The following is a 15,647-nucleotide window of genomic DNA, read 5'->3' as shown; positions in this document are numbered from 1 at the left end:
TAGACCAATCCATTTCTTTATGCATGCTTATGCACCCATGCAAGTTTGTTTGGATAGATCTTTACGTGCGAGGAACTTGTATCGATCGTCAAGTACGGCGAAATCTCCTTTCGAGTCTGTCTTGTCGTCGAAATACACAGGAAAATAAGGTTTATGTCAAAATATATTTCAATAATTTGGAATTTGTATTATAACATTTTTATGTGGAAATAAAATGCATATTAACACGCAACATTGCTTTTTCGTCGCATCGTTATTTCTTGTTTCACTCTTGAAATATCGGAAATATACCGGACGATGGACGCGAATTACTTAGAAATAAGCTAGACAAGTTGCGAATTGGAACTTTATACATTATTATACGATGGGCTTTGCACTACTTTATAGATAGCAAACAATTATGAATAATTTATTTTGACAATTAAATTTTTTTATTATTTGAAGAAAAAACTTACCATTCAAAAATTGTTGGGAAATTTTATTCGGCAAATTTTATTGTTCACAAAACGCTACGTTTTGACCGCAGATTTTGGTCTTTTTCAAGCGTATAGAAACTCATAAATATTAACGAATAAGAAAACCTTTTCTTCGCCAGTAAATAAAATAAAAAGGAGTAGTAATAATCGACACTGACCGGCAATATAAAAATTCTTTATCTCACGACATTTCGACCGTCACTTTCGGTCCTTATCAAGTGTTAGAATTACATTGCTTGCAAACAATTCAGTCCTGGCATTGTGCCAACAATCCAAAAGTCAAGAACTAAATGAAAAAATATAAAAAGAAGAAAAATATAAAAAGTTCAGAACTAAAATAATGGGAAAATATAAAAGAAAAATATATAAAATATAAATTGACAAGTTTAAAACGTGATGAAGATTACAAATTGATAAAACTTACTAAATGATGAAAAATAATATAGAAAGAAAAGTATAAAATATAAACTTACAAGTTTGCGCGTCATATGTAAAAACGATGGTAAATGTGGGAAAAGCATGTCAGCAGTCCACGGGTGACAAAGGCACACTGATCACGATCGACGTTAAATATTCTTTATTATTATATCATATGCCCTGGTTAAATTATCCGTGTCTTTCTGTAGGTTAATTGTGTTGTTATTTTGTTTTATGAAAAACATTTCTGCGATCTCGCGTTTTCTAATTTGTTTTTCGCTATGTAATATATCTGTTTTATGCCATTCGAATTCGTGATCAAAAGAGGTACGATGCTTACTGACAACCGAATGGTTGCTGACATGCTTCTTGATATCCGCTCTATGCTCTTTAATGCGTGTTTCGAGATGTCTTTTGGATTGGCCAATGTACATACGTGGCATCGCAATTTCCGCAGTCAATTTTATAAATTAAGTTAGTCTGCCTGAAACAATCGAGTCTATCTTTCCCTCTCCTTATGACGCAATCGAGGAACTTAGGAACTGCATAAAGGACATGAAGACCGCTATCATTAAAGATACGCAAAAGTCTCTCGCTGAGACCCTTAATGTAGGGAATCTTTATACAATTTTCCGGTATTCGCCGTATAATGTCGTTTGTGTTAGATGTGTTAACACGGTGACTGAGAAGTTTCAATCTCACTCTAATAAACTTGTCAATCAAATGTGGAAAATAGCAGTTGCTCAGAAGTATTTCTTTGATTTTAGTAATATTGTTCTCATGAAACCGTTTGTCGGATAATAAGATCGCGTGGTCAACCAAGCTTGTTATAGTGTTTAGCTTGTACTTTTCTTTCTATATTATTTTTCATTATTTAGTAAGTTTTATCAATTTGTAATTTTCATCACGTTTTAAATTTGTCAATTTATATTTTATATTTTTCTTTTATATTTTCCCATTATTTTAGTTCTGGACTTTATATATTTTTCTTCTTTTTATATTTTTTCATTTAGTTCTTGACTTTTAGATTGTTGGCACAATGGCAGGACTGCATTGTTTGCAAGCAATGTAATTCTAACACTTGATAAGGACCGAAAGTGACGGTCGAAACGTCGTAAGATAAAGAATTTTTATATTGCCGGTTAGTGTCGATTATTACTACTCCTTCTCATAAATATTGTTAGTCAGACCATAATGCCCAAACTACGCCGAATCTAAAAACTAAACATCAAAAATTGTGGCATGCAACAATAAGTATAAGTCCAAAAATAATTATATAAATTAAAACTTACATATTTGTGCGTTAAATTTACAGAAGTAAAATACAATTTATACGGCATTTTCGTTATTCGTTTATGTCGAATGGCATGTAAGAGCCGTGCGGTTGTAAAATTTTAACTGACGAGAACAGACAAGTAATAAACAAACCAATAACGTCAATATTAAAAGCCAGAGCGTGGAAAGGGAAACAGAGAAGAAGGAGATAGATTACGATTTACGACCATTGCTCGTAAACGTTTGTTGATTGTTTCTTGTGACACATGTAATGCTTCTGCTAATTGCTGTTGAGTTTGAGTTGGGTTAATATCCAATAACTCCTGCAATTGCTCGTCTTTGCATTTTTGTGGTCTACCAGAGCGCTCACTGTTTTACAAATTGAAATTACTACTTTTAAATTGTCGAATCCATGTCTTACATGTTCTAATTGATAGAACGTGTTCACCATATGTTTCTACCAGCAAACGATGACTTTCAACAGCCTTTTTTTTATTAAATAAGAAAAGCAATGCGTGCCGCAAATGTTCTTTTTCAGGCACAAAACTCAACATGATCACTGAACGATAAAACAAACACGCTAGTTTTTGGCAGACTCAAATTGTGTGTGTTTGTGTGTGTAAATGTTAGACAAACAAAATGACATAATATTTCAAATTAATGCGCTGCGTTGTGGCGACGCTAGCCACGCTATTGGTCGAAAACCTCCGTCCAATCAGAAGCCGCCCGTAGAACCGCGCTCTCCGCGGGTCCAGATACCGAGCGCTTTAGGAACGCTTGAGGTAGCGTTCTCTTGTTCTCTCCGAGCTACTCGTGCGAACACACGTTATTTCTGTACGCGGAATTCAAAGACTTTTATACCTTTTGTGAGAATATATTTACGTTGTGTGGAACCCTGAGTAGATCATTCCTACGACCCCTACACGTATTGGTGACGACGTGATCCTCGAGGGACCTGCAAGCGCAAAATAGAAGCATCGGAAGCCCACTCGAAGGAGATGTTTACCATGCCGGTCGACCGTACACCCAACCGTAACGAGACCAACGCTGACGCAAATGTCAACGTCGGAGAGAACCAGACACCCCTGATTAGGTTCAACGACCAAGGTAACGAGCACGGCGCACACGGTACGCTACCGGGCACCAACGCCCAGACGGGAGCCGGCACAGGCTTCCCGCGCGCACTTTTTGATGACGCGCAGGCGCAAACGTTCGCCGTCCGCGCGATTAAAACGTGCACATTTTGGCGCGACCACGCAAAAACCTGGTTCACGCAACTTGAAGCCAAGTTCCGCACGCATAACGTTAGATCCGACGACCTCAAATTCTGCGTAGTCGTAGATAATCTGGATAAAGACTCCATGCTCAAAATCGCGGATATAATAGAATCGCCGCCGGTCTCGGATAAGTATTAAAAACTCAAAGAGACGCTTATTTCCCGGCTCACTGACTCGGACGAGAAACGTTGGAGGAAGCTGCTCACCGACGTCAAATTAGGCGACCGTAAACCGATCCACCTTCTTCGCGAGATGCGACGACTTACGAATAATTCTGTTGATGAGCAGTTGTTGCAGACTCTTTGGCTACAGCTTTGCCTTCACGTGTGCAGGAGTTACTTTCAGTAGTCGAGGGAGTAGCTCTCGATAAAATGGCCGACAAAGCCATGGAGAGAACCGTTCCTGCCGTCGCAGCCGTCGCAGCCGGTGCAGCCGCCGGTACCCCGACATTAATTACGGATCCCACGTTGATGTCGTCTATCAGCGAGCTTACTCGACAGTTACAGCGTCTTGTCGCAGACAAAGGCGAAGGGCGTCGAGCCCGTTCGAAACGACGCGAGCGCAGCAAGTCTCGTGGACGTGCCCGAGATAAGTCGCAGTCATCCAAATACTGCTTCTACCACGCCAAGTTCGGAAAGAACGCCAGGAACTGTTCAGAACCGTGTGCGTGGGTCAAGCAACTTGCCATTAAAGACGCTGACAAAGCGGAAAACTGAGTAGGCCACCGCAAGAGGCGGCGTGCGATGGTCCTTACAGCGGAAACCGCCTGATCGTCCAGGACAAGGAAACCGGCGCCAGGTTTCTCATCGATACTGGGGCCGATATCTCGGTCCTTCTCAGGTCTTGGAGAGCACGCGGGCAGAAACCATCAGAACTTCAACTCTTCGCAGCAAATGGCACGGTCATTTCCACGTACGGAAGACGGAAGGTTCACCTGTCCCTAAGATTACGCCGAGACTTTGAATGGGTTTTCCTCATTGCTGACATTAGCCAACCCATCATTGGAGCTGACTTTCTCAAGCATTACGGTTTACTGGTCGACCTTTGTAGGAAACGCTTGATCGACGGAGTGACGGGATTACAACGCCCGTGCCAACTTAACCGTAGCAAGGCCCCAGGCGTAGGTCGAGTCCATGGTGACAATCCTTATAACGAATTATTGCGAGAGTTTCAGGAAATTGCTACGCCTAATAAAACAGACAAAATTGTGAGAACCGGAGTGCAACACCACATCATCACCAAAGGACCGCCGGTAGCAGAGCCAATGCGCAGGCTCACACCCGAGAAGTACCGGATTGCCAAGGCTGAATTCGAGGACATGATCACGGCTAGAATTTGCCGACGTTCCAGCAGCCCGTGGGCAGCACCGCTCCACCTTGTACCGAAGAAGTCCGGTGATATGAGAGCATGCGGCGACTATCGCGGCCTCAACCGTGTCACCGAGGATGACAGGTACCCAATAGCCCACATTGCTGATTTCTCACATTGGTTGAACGGTTGTACAGTCTTCTCGACAGTAGACTTAATACGCGCATATTATCAGATACCTATAGCGCCGGAAGATCAACCTAAGACCGCAATCATAACTCCTTTCGGGCTATTTGAATTCTTAGTGATAACTTTCGGTCTCAAGAACGCCGGACAGTCGTTTCAACGCTTCATAGATGAAGTTTTACGCGGATTAGACTTTTGTTTCGCATACCTCGAGGATATTCTCATCGCGTCAAGAAATCACAAAGAACATCGCAAACATCTCCGCATCCTGTTTGAAAGACTGCGTCAATACGGCGTCACGATCAACCCCGCCAAGTGCCATTTCGGAAAATCCTCCGTTACCTTCCTAGGATACCTCATCGACGAAAACGGATCACGCCCACTACCTGAGCGCGTAGAGATCATCCAAAATTATCCTTAACCACAAACAATATCTGAACTTTGTCGTTTTCTAAGGTATCTTGAACTTCTACCGACGCTTCTGTAAAGGTGCAGCCCATATACTAGCACCGCTGAATAAATATATTCGGGACGCCAAACCCAAGGATAAACATCCTGTACCATGAACGCCCGAAACGGTAAAAGCATTCAATAGATCCAAGCAACTTCTGGCCGACGCCACCTTGCTCGCGCACCCGCGCGAAGGAGCCGATCTCGCTCTTACCACCGACGCATCAGACGTCGCGATGGGCGCAACTCTATATAGAGCAAAAGAGAGATGGAATCTAGGAACTTCTCGGTTTTTTCTCTCAGAAATTTACAGAGACGCAGAGATAATATAGCGCATACGACAGAGAGCTCACGGCGGTATACCAAGCAGTGAAACACTTCAAACCATGGATCGAAGAACGAAATCTGATTCTGAGGACAGATCACAAAACAATTCCTGGTAAAACTATTGTTAACGGGAAAGAAGTTAAAGTCACTATTAAAAATGTTCTTTACGTACCCGGACTGGAATTTAATTTATTATCGGTATCGAAACTTGAAGCAAATAGTTTTGAAGTTTTTCTGAAAACAGAGAAGAAAAGATACTAAAAGATAATCAAGTTTATGCAGTAGCTCATCGGGGTCATCAGGTCTATGAGTTAAAAGTCTACAATCCAACAGGAATTGCAAGTATCGCGCACGTGAAAGAAGATGCTAAAATTTGGCATGAACGCTATAGACACATCGGATTCAATAATCTGAAAAAGGTCGCTGAAATGGTGGACGGAATAAAACTACGAAAGTTGGAACTATCGAATGATGAAATCTGTCATACCTGTGTTGAGGGGAAGCAAACTAAGTTACTTCATAATTAAGAAAGGCCAAGAACAAAACGTCCATTGCAGCTTATCCACAGCGATCTCGTTGGACCTATTACACCCGAGTCACGTGAAGGTAATCGATATATGTATACTCACATTTATCGATGATTATACACACTTTACCGTTGTGTATTTACTTAAGAATTAAGAAAAAAGTGAGGTCTTTTATTATTTCCAAATCTATGAAGCCATGGTTACTGCGCACTTCAACTTAAAGATCAGCAGATTTCGTTGTAACAACGGTCGGGAGTACACTTCGAGAGAAATGATTCAGGCATTCCAGAAAAAAGGGATTCGTATCGAGTACACTATTCGGTACACGCCTCAACAAAATAGAGTGGCCGAACGAATGAACAGGACAATTCTCGATAAGGCACGGTGTATGATACTTCATTCGCAGCTAAGCAAGAGTTTTTGGGCTGAAGCAGTTTTAAGTGCCATTTATATTATAAATCGTAGTCCCACAGCAGCGTTGGAAGTTGGAAGGTGTAGTTCCAGCGGAACTATGGTTCAATAAGAAGCTTGATGTAAGGAAATTAAAAGTTTTTGGATGCATTGCGTATATGCATATTCCGAAGGAATTGAATCCCAGAAAGTTTGATCCCCGCTTGAAGAATTTAGTGCATCATGGTAACATACACAAATAATGGCTATCGCTTGTGGTGTCCGGAAGAGCAACGAATAATTTGCAGTCGGGATGTTATTTTCGACAAAATGAAATTCAAGCATTCTCAATCTTTTGTTGAAACAAACGTTCAAGAAGAGTTGGAATCTGAACAAGAGGAAGAAGAGTTCGCATCAGCGGTCGAAGAGCATCAAGAGCGAAGCATGTCGGAAACAGAATCTCATACGGAAGAGGAGGAAGAAACTGCGGATAAACTTAAGACTACAGATGAGCAATATCCAGTGTTGTGTAGGGTTAAGTTGCCGCGCTGGTATGTTGCGATATGCGATACTATCGATATGGTCGTTGAGCGTGAGAGTCGATTCGAGGCGAGATATGTAAGTGGCGCAGAGACGTTAACGGACACGAGAACTGATTCGATTGCAAACTGGCGAACGCATTACACGGTCCTATCATTCTCGCTCTGAATAAAGAAGTCTTGTGATTACTACAGTGTCAATCCTTCCGAACCTATATACATACACAACAAATTGGCGACGAGGATGCGGGATTGACGCATTACGGATAACCAAGTAACCGTAATTACCAAGACTGGTACATTTTCACAAACTCGTGTCTCTCACGAATTGCATCATGGCGACGGCCGATCCTTCACCGGGCTGTGTGCCGAGTACGTTTAACATCGAGCAGTTCGACCCGTCCACGTCACAATGGAATCGTTGGCTGCAGCGTTTTGAAGGTGCCTTGAGCGTTTTCAAGGTTACCGAAGGAAGTAAAGTCGCCTACCTTTTGCACTATATCGGGGCATTATCGTTCGACATGCTGAGCGATCGGTTGGATCCACAGAACCCTTATGAGCAATCGTACGAACAGATAACTACATTATTGCAAGAATTTTACGAGCCGACACCATTGGAAATCGTAAAAAACTTTCGGTTTTTTCAAAGGAAATAGGAGGATGGCGAAACAATACAGCAATTCATCGCTGCATTACACAAGTTAAGCGTTAATTGCAAAATGGACAGTTACCTAAAAACAGCATTAAGAAACCAACTGGTGTTCGGGGTCTTCAACAAACAAATTCAATCCCGACTTTTGGAGGTTAAAGACTTAACCTTCGATAAGGCATGCCAGATCGCCACCACTATGGAATTATCCGAGAAAGGAGGGGTACAATTGCAAGCGAAGAAATCCACGGGGGAGTGCCTGCAAGTGGAAAAGAAAAAGATGCTCAAACCGAAGGGGCGTCCAGAGAAGAAGCAGCAGAATGTGAAACCTGAGAGGAAGGAGCCAGCGAGTGCAACCGCGAAAACCTCGAATCCTTTGTACAAAGCTAACGTTTCAAATATTATATGTTACAGATGCGGCGATAATCATTTTGCGTCAAAATGTACCCTAAGTAAAGAGATAGTTTGTCACTCTTGCGGCAAAAAGGGTCATCTCAATAAGGTGTGCTTCTCCAGGAAGGAAAATGTGCGTGCTATCGAGGACGTGTGTACTGTCGAGCATATTGAAAAACGGGGCAAATTCAAAATTACATTGCAAGTAAATCGGAAGCCGGTAACGTTTGAGGTGGACAGTGGGGCCGCCGTAACGCTTGTAAGTCAAAAATTGGCTTGTGCCTTGTTTCCAAACTCGATCATCCATCCTTCTAATTTGCGTTTAATGACATATTGTAAAACAGAAATGCGTACATGCGGGTTTATGACTGTTACAGTTGTACATTGCAAAAGAAAATTTCAATTAAATATGTATCTTACAGATATTGATAGACCTCCAATTTTAGGTCGCGAATGGATTCATAAATTTTTACAGAACGGTATTAATCTATTGAAACCTACAAGTTCCTTACATTACATTTTTACAAAGATTATATTGGAAGTTGATTTACTAAAGAATACTTATGATCGTTATATACAACGCGATAAAGGTATTACTGGATTAGAAGCGAAATTTACATTAAAGGATAATGCGAAACCGGTATTCGTAAAGGCAAGGTCGGTGCCATTTAAATTGCGTCCATTAGTTGAAAAAGAAATAAATTCATTAGTCGAAGCGGGAATTTTAGTAAAAGTTACAACGTCTGAATGAGCTACACCTGTGGTTCCTGTTTTAAAGAAAAATAATACGATGCGATTATGTGGTGACTTCAGCGTCACATTAAATCCCAATTTGGTCATTGATAAACATCCTGTTCCAACCATAGAGGAACTTTTCTCTTCTTTAGCTGGAGGCGTTAAGTTTTCAAAAATTGATTTGAAAGATGCATATTTGCAATTGAAAGTACATCCGAATTTTCAACACTTGCTTACGTTGAGTACACATATTGGTCTTTTCAAAAGTACACGTTTATTATACGGAAATGCATCTGCACCAGGCATTTGGCAAAGAGAAATGGAAAAAATTTTGAGTGATTTAGAAGGAGTTGTAGTGTTTTTCGATGATATTCGAGTTACAGGTTCTAGTGATAAAGAACATTGTGGCGGTCTCCCGACCGCACAATCAAGACGGTACGCGCGCCGCGCGCGCGCCCACCGATCACGCGCCGAGCGCGTGGGCCCGACTACGGCCCGCGAAGCTATACGAAAGCGCCGCCGACAGGTGGCAGACTTTCTCGCGTTTCAGTTCCCGACAGGGAAGAATAAAAGGCCACACGGCGACGGCCTAGACAGCTTTCGACTGCTTTTCGGCTCATAGCCGAGAACAGGAGAAGCATTTTGGTAACCGATCTCGCCGTCACCTTGCCGCCGCCGAAGCTACGGCCACCACCGAGACGAGCTGCGCCACTTCGCCTGCCGCTACCGCCACAACCTCAGCGGCCCCTGGACTACCGCCCAGGCCAACCGTGGAAGCTCGTCCAGCTCCAGCTCTCGCCGGTGCGACTGACTCGTCCTCCACGTGCGCTCATCACAACGTGGGACGTACGAGTTCGGCGCTACACGTCTCCACGACTATCGTGGACGGTGCCTCCACTCCTGTCGCCGCTGTCACCGTCACCCTCCGAGCGGGTACACCAGGGGACGCAGACCATCTCGCCTGCGCGTATACACCAAGGCGTGCAGCACCAACCATCACGCGGCACTCAGGAAGTGCAGACGGACACGGAGTGGGAGGTCACCTCCTCCCAAGGGACGCAGACCGAGGAGCCAGCGACACTCCTATCGGAGTCGACACCGACTGCGAAACCGGAGCAGTCCCTCACACCACCGGGGACACCGCCGGCGTGGCGGAAGTTCAGCTCCTTCCGGAGGACCACGACGCAGCCGAGCATCATCTGGCGTGAGCGACTCCGTGACTAGGAGGAGAAGAAACCAATCGGCCCTTTTCAGGGCCACCTCCACGGCCCTTCTCAGGGCCTTCTTCAGTACACTGACACACCGACATCTGTATAACAGGACCTAGAATAAACGACCTATTTATTATATACCTCAGTCTCTCAGCTCACTCGGCGATCCCTCTCTCGCTACGACATATCCTCTGCGAAGGGCACGCGACGCCCCAGCGTAAGTGGCTAGCGCCCACAAACATCTTGAAAGATTACAGAAAGTTATCCATTGTTTGTTACAATACAATATACACATTAATTGGGATAAAAGCGAATTTTTTAAGGATAGCATACACTATTGCGGATATATTATCGATAAAAATGGAATTCACAAAGAGCCTAAGAAATTAGAAGCTATTGACAAAATGCCTCGTCCTAACAAAGTTTCTGAATTACGTGCATTTCTAGGCATGATTAACTATTATGGTCGTTTCATACGTAACTTAAGTTCAATATTGCATCCTTTAAATACGCTTTTACGAAAGAATACTAAATTCATATAGGGGCAAGCTCAAGAAGAAGCCTTTATTACGGCAAAGAAAGAGTTCAAAAATGAGAACTACTTAGTACATTTCAATCCAAAGCTGCCATTAATTTTGGCTACAGATGCAAGCTCCTATGGTGTAAGTGCAGTTCTGTCGCATCGCTTTCCAGATGGTACGGAAAAAGTGATTCTTTATGCTTCTCAAACACTTTCTGATACGCAAAAGAAGTATTCTCAGATTGACAAAGAAGCGTATGCCATAATTTTTGGCGTTAAAAAGTTTTACCAATATTTGTACGCTAACGAATTTACATTAATAACGGATCATAGGCCATTAGTTCAAATCTTCAATCCAACAAGAAGTTTACCGATTTGCAGTGCTTTACGAATGCAGCACTATGCGTTATTTCTAAGAGCGTTCAATTATAAAATTGTGTACAGACAATCTAAAGAGCATGGGAATGCCGACTGCTTATCCAGATTATCTATACCAGAGACATCAAATCACGGATTTGATGTGGCCGACGCGTTTGAAATTGAGGTTATAGAGAATTTACCTATTACAATGCATGAGTTAAAGAAACTGAGTGTGATTCAGATTTGCAAAAGATTAAAAATGCAATCTTATCTGGTAAAACCTTATCTAAAGAAAGTTGGTTTAATATTGAACAGCATGAGTTCAATGTTCAAGCAGGCATTCTTATGCGTGGCCATAGAGTAGTAATTCCTAAGAAACTTCAATCACAAATTCTTAAGGAATTGCATTTTGGAATAGTTAAAATGAAAAACCTGGCTAGAAGTTGTGTTTGGTGGCCGGGATTAGATAAAAATTTAGAATTATTGACTTACAATTGCCGAAATTGTAATTCATTACGTAATAATCCCAAGGAAATCGAAAAACATTTATGGGAACCAGCAAGTTTTCCTTTTCAACGTATTCATTTAGATTTCGCAGGTCCATTTTTAGATCATTATTTTTTGATTTTAGTGGACGCGTATTCGAAATGGCCGGAGGTGCATTTAATGCAAGATATCACGGCTAAATCTACGATTCAAGTATGTAGGAAAATTTTTGCAACATTTGGTATTCTTCAAGTTCTAGTGACAGATAACGGTCGCACATTCACCTCTACAGAATTTCAAAATTTTTTAAAGTTAAACAATATCAAATCAAAACTAACAGCACCATACAATCCTGCAACTAACGGGCAGGCAGAAAGAATTGTGCAGACAATGAAGAATGCCTTACGACGCATGAGTACAAGTAAGGAATTAGTACAACTAAACTTGCAAAAGTTTTTACTACAGTACAGGCGATCTCCTCATACAGCTACAAATAAGTCGCCATCTGAATTAATGTTTGGACGACAAATTCGTTCGCGATTGGACTTCCTAAAACCGTTTAAATTAGAAAAATCCGATGTTAATAGTGATAAGTTAGTTGTAAGTTTTTTAGTTGGACAAAGAGTTGCGTGCAGGGATTACTTAAGTAAGCTAAAATGGCGTTTTGGTACAGTAAAAAAAAATTAGGGAAACTACATTATTTAATTCATTTGGATGATGGACAAAATTGGAGACGGCATACTAATCAAATTCGTAAAATTGGGGAAGCTACACCGAATAATGAGCTAGAACAAACTGATACAGATTGTGGTCCACCACCTCATGTTGAGGAGGGGGAAGTCGAGGAAAATAGGGAGGCTCCTGTTCAGGAGCAAGAAGTCGAAGATGTTCTCGGGAACAGTCTTTTTACGAAGATGCCTGTGAACAGCCGCAAGAGCGGCAAGAACAAGAGCAAGAGCAGGAGCAGGTTGTGCGTAGATCGGAACGTATGCCTAAGAGACCAAATTACTTAAAAGATTATTATTTTCCTTAAAGCGTTGTTTAATTATCGAAATTGTATTACATGACTTAACCTACAACTATTCAATGTTATTTACTTTTATTGCGTAGCGTACGTGTATTTTATTTTTCATAAGGAGAGGAAGTGTTGTGTAGGGTTAAGTTGCCGCGCTGGTATGTTGCAATATGCGATACTATCGATATGGTCGTTGAGCGTGAGAGTCGATTCGAGGCGAGATATGTAAGTGGCGCAGAGACGTTAACGGACACGAGAACGGATTCAATTGCAAACTGGCGAACGCATTACACCGTCCTATCATTCTCGCTCTGAATAAAGAAGTCTTGTGATTACTACAGTGTCAATCCTTCCGAACCTATATACATACACAACATCCAGTACCTCGTCGAAGCACTCGTAAATCGAAGAAGCCTAATTATCTCCAGGATTACTGTGTGTTGGCCTTACATGCCGAAATCTATGTTGAAGATATTCCGAATTGCTATGCTAAAATCAATTCTCGTGATGATAGAGAGAAATGGCTGAAAGCAGTACACGAGGAACTAACGGCAATTTAGGAAAATCAGACTTGGAGTCTAACACAACTACCCAGTGGAAGGAAAGCAATCGACAACAAGTGGATATTCAAGATCAAGCGTGATGAAGATGGAAACATCCAGCGATATAAGGCACGACTTGTGGTGAAAGGTTGTCTACAAAAGAAGGGTTTTGACTACGACGAGACGTACGCACCAGTAGCGAGACTAACTACAGTAAGAATACTACTGTCAACTGCCGTTAATAAGGATCTTCATGTGGATCAACTAGATGTCAAAAATGCTTTTTTTCATGGAAAACTTACTGAAGATATATACATGAAACAATCGGAAGGCTGTGAAGACGGGACATCACGAGTATGCAAGCTTAATAAAACACTATACGGACTCAAGCAATCACCGCGTGCGTGAAATTCTGAATTTAAAAATTATATGAAGAAAATTGGCTTAAAACAGTCAGAATACGATCCATATGTTTGATCTACAAAGTAGATGGAGAATCAAGGATTTATCTACTGCTGTATGTTGATGATATCATCATTGCTGGAAACGATCGAAACCGAATAAACGAACTTAAACGCTTATTGGAGAAACGTTTTTCCATGAAAAATCTCGGATCACTGAGGAATTTTCTCGGAATCAAAATAGAAAGACACGAGCATGGAATAAATCTCAGTCAATCAACATACATTTCAAATCTGCTTAAACGTTTTGGAATGGAAGACAGCAAGCCCGCAAAAACGCCAATAGAAGCAAAATCATCAAGTGTCACTACGTCCCAGACGAATGAGACCGAAGACGAAAGAAGAGCGTACAGGGAATTAGTTGGCTGTCTTATGTATGTCATGCTAAACACAAGACCAGACATCAGTGCCGCGGTGAACTACCACATTCGGTTTCAGGAGAATGCAACCACTGAGCACTGGAAAGGACTTAAACGTATCCTTCGTTATTTAAAAGGCACTATTAATATGTGTTTAAGTTTTCAGAAAAATCAAGGTTCTTTGATCACAGCGTACGCAGATGCTGATTGGGCAGGAGCCGTGGATAGGAAATCAACAACAGGTTTCCTGATCGAAATTTTTGGTAATCCAGTCTGTTGCGTAACAAAGAAGCAGTCGACGGTTGCTCTGTCGTCCACCGAGGCGGAATACGTGGCCCTTGCCATGGCATCCACGGAAGTAGTTTGGGCGCGAAATTTTCTGCAAGAACTTGGCTGGAGGATGGATGTTTCGTATTCCACATCCTTTACATCGACGTCGAGGCATATTATTTCGTATCTCATATTATTTGTATTTATTTCGTGTCAACCGTTATACCTTAGGATTGTGTCGAGTCATAACATCGCGTCAACGATCATTTTGAAGATAATCGGGGGGCTCCGACAATTCCCGGAACCTTCCGATAATCTTGGCTACATATACCTCCCCGAACGGGAGGATCGGACACTCTCAATTCTGTCATCGCCTCTAAATATTGGTCTCCAGCACAATACGAAGCACCGTTTTCCCGAATCAGTAACGAGATCAATATACGCAATTAAACGAGAGTCGAGAAGTAAGAGAAGTCGCAATCATTTAAAAACCAATCCAAGCTGCCTGCTTTCCACGCGAGCGTGACCGCATCATCAATAATTAGAGGCACGTGCCTCGCCTTGCGTCGACCGAGGAGCTGCCCGGGACTATACGCGAGGAACTCAACAATGGACAAACCAATTACAGTCTATGAAGACAATCAATCCTGCATACACTTGTTAAACAAGTGGGAACACCAAAGACTGAAACATATCGATGTAAAATTTAACTTTATTATTAGAGATTTGTACACTAATGGCGTTATTAATGTAACATACGTTCCTTCTGAACAACAAAAAGCCGACATTTTAACTAAAGGTGTAGTATTAGCCAGGTTTAAAAAGTTAAGAAGTTTTTTGAATTTAAGATACTATTAGTTTGTTTGTACTAATGTGAAGTTTATTTGTCTAAGTAAGTTTCAATTAATAATCAAGAATTGAGGGGAAGTGTTAAGTAGGCAATTCTTATGTACGTTCATGGTTGCGCTAGCGACACCCTGCGTTTCCGTCGTTGTTCTCTCTAGCTTCTAGTTGAGCTGGCACTTTCGCCTCGTAAGCCTTACGTTTTGTTCTCTCAAAAAAGGTCTTCGACAAGAAACTTTACAAAACTATAATAAAGACATATATAATTGTAAGCTACAATAAGTGTTTCCTTCATTCCGGCTTTGACGATTTACATCGGTTACTAAGATATCTACACAAAGATATCTACAATAATAATTTTGTTAAGAAAAATTAAAGCTACTACCACCTAGGTTAGAATAGATTTTATTTATTTTTTAATTTAAATTTAATGATACTACCACTTGGTTTTTTTTTCTAGGTAACAACCACGCGTGTACTTGGCGTCTTTTTTTACCTTTTTTGAAAAAAGTGATTTTGTACTGATATCATGCATTTTGTAGTGTTACGCATCCTCTTCTAACTAGTCTTATAAAGAGTATATCTTACAAACAGTGTATGTATGTACAGATTGTAAAGCTAAAGGTGTTAA

The sequence above is a fragment of the Temnothorax americanus genome, unplaced genomic scaffold (assembly GCF_048541705.1).
Source record: "Temnothorax americanus isolate GAGA-0224 unplaced genomic scaffold, ASM4854170v1 Scaffold136, whole genome shotgun sequence".
In the NCBI taxonomy this organism is placed as follows: Eukaryota; Metazoa; Arthropoda; class Insecta; order Hymenoptera; family Formicidae; genus Temnothorax; species Temnothorax americanus.
Note: the sequence above shows the minus strand (reverse complement) of the source record.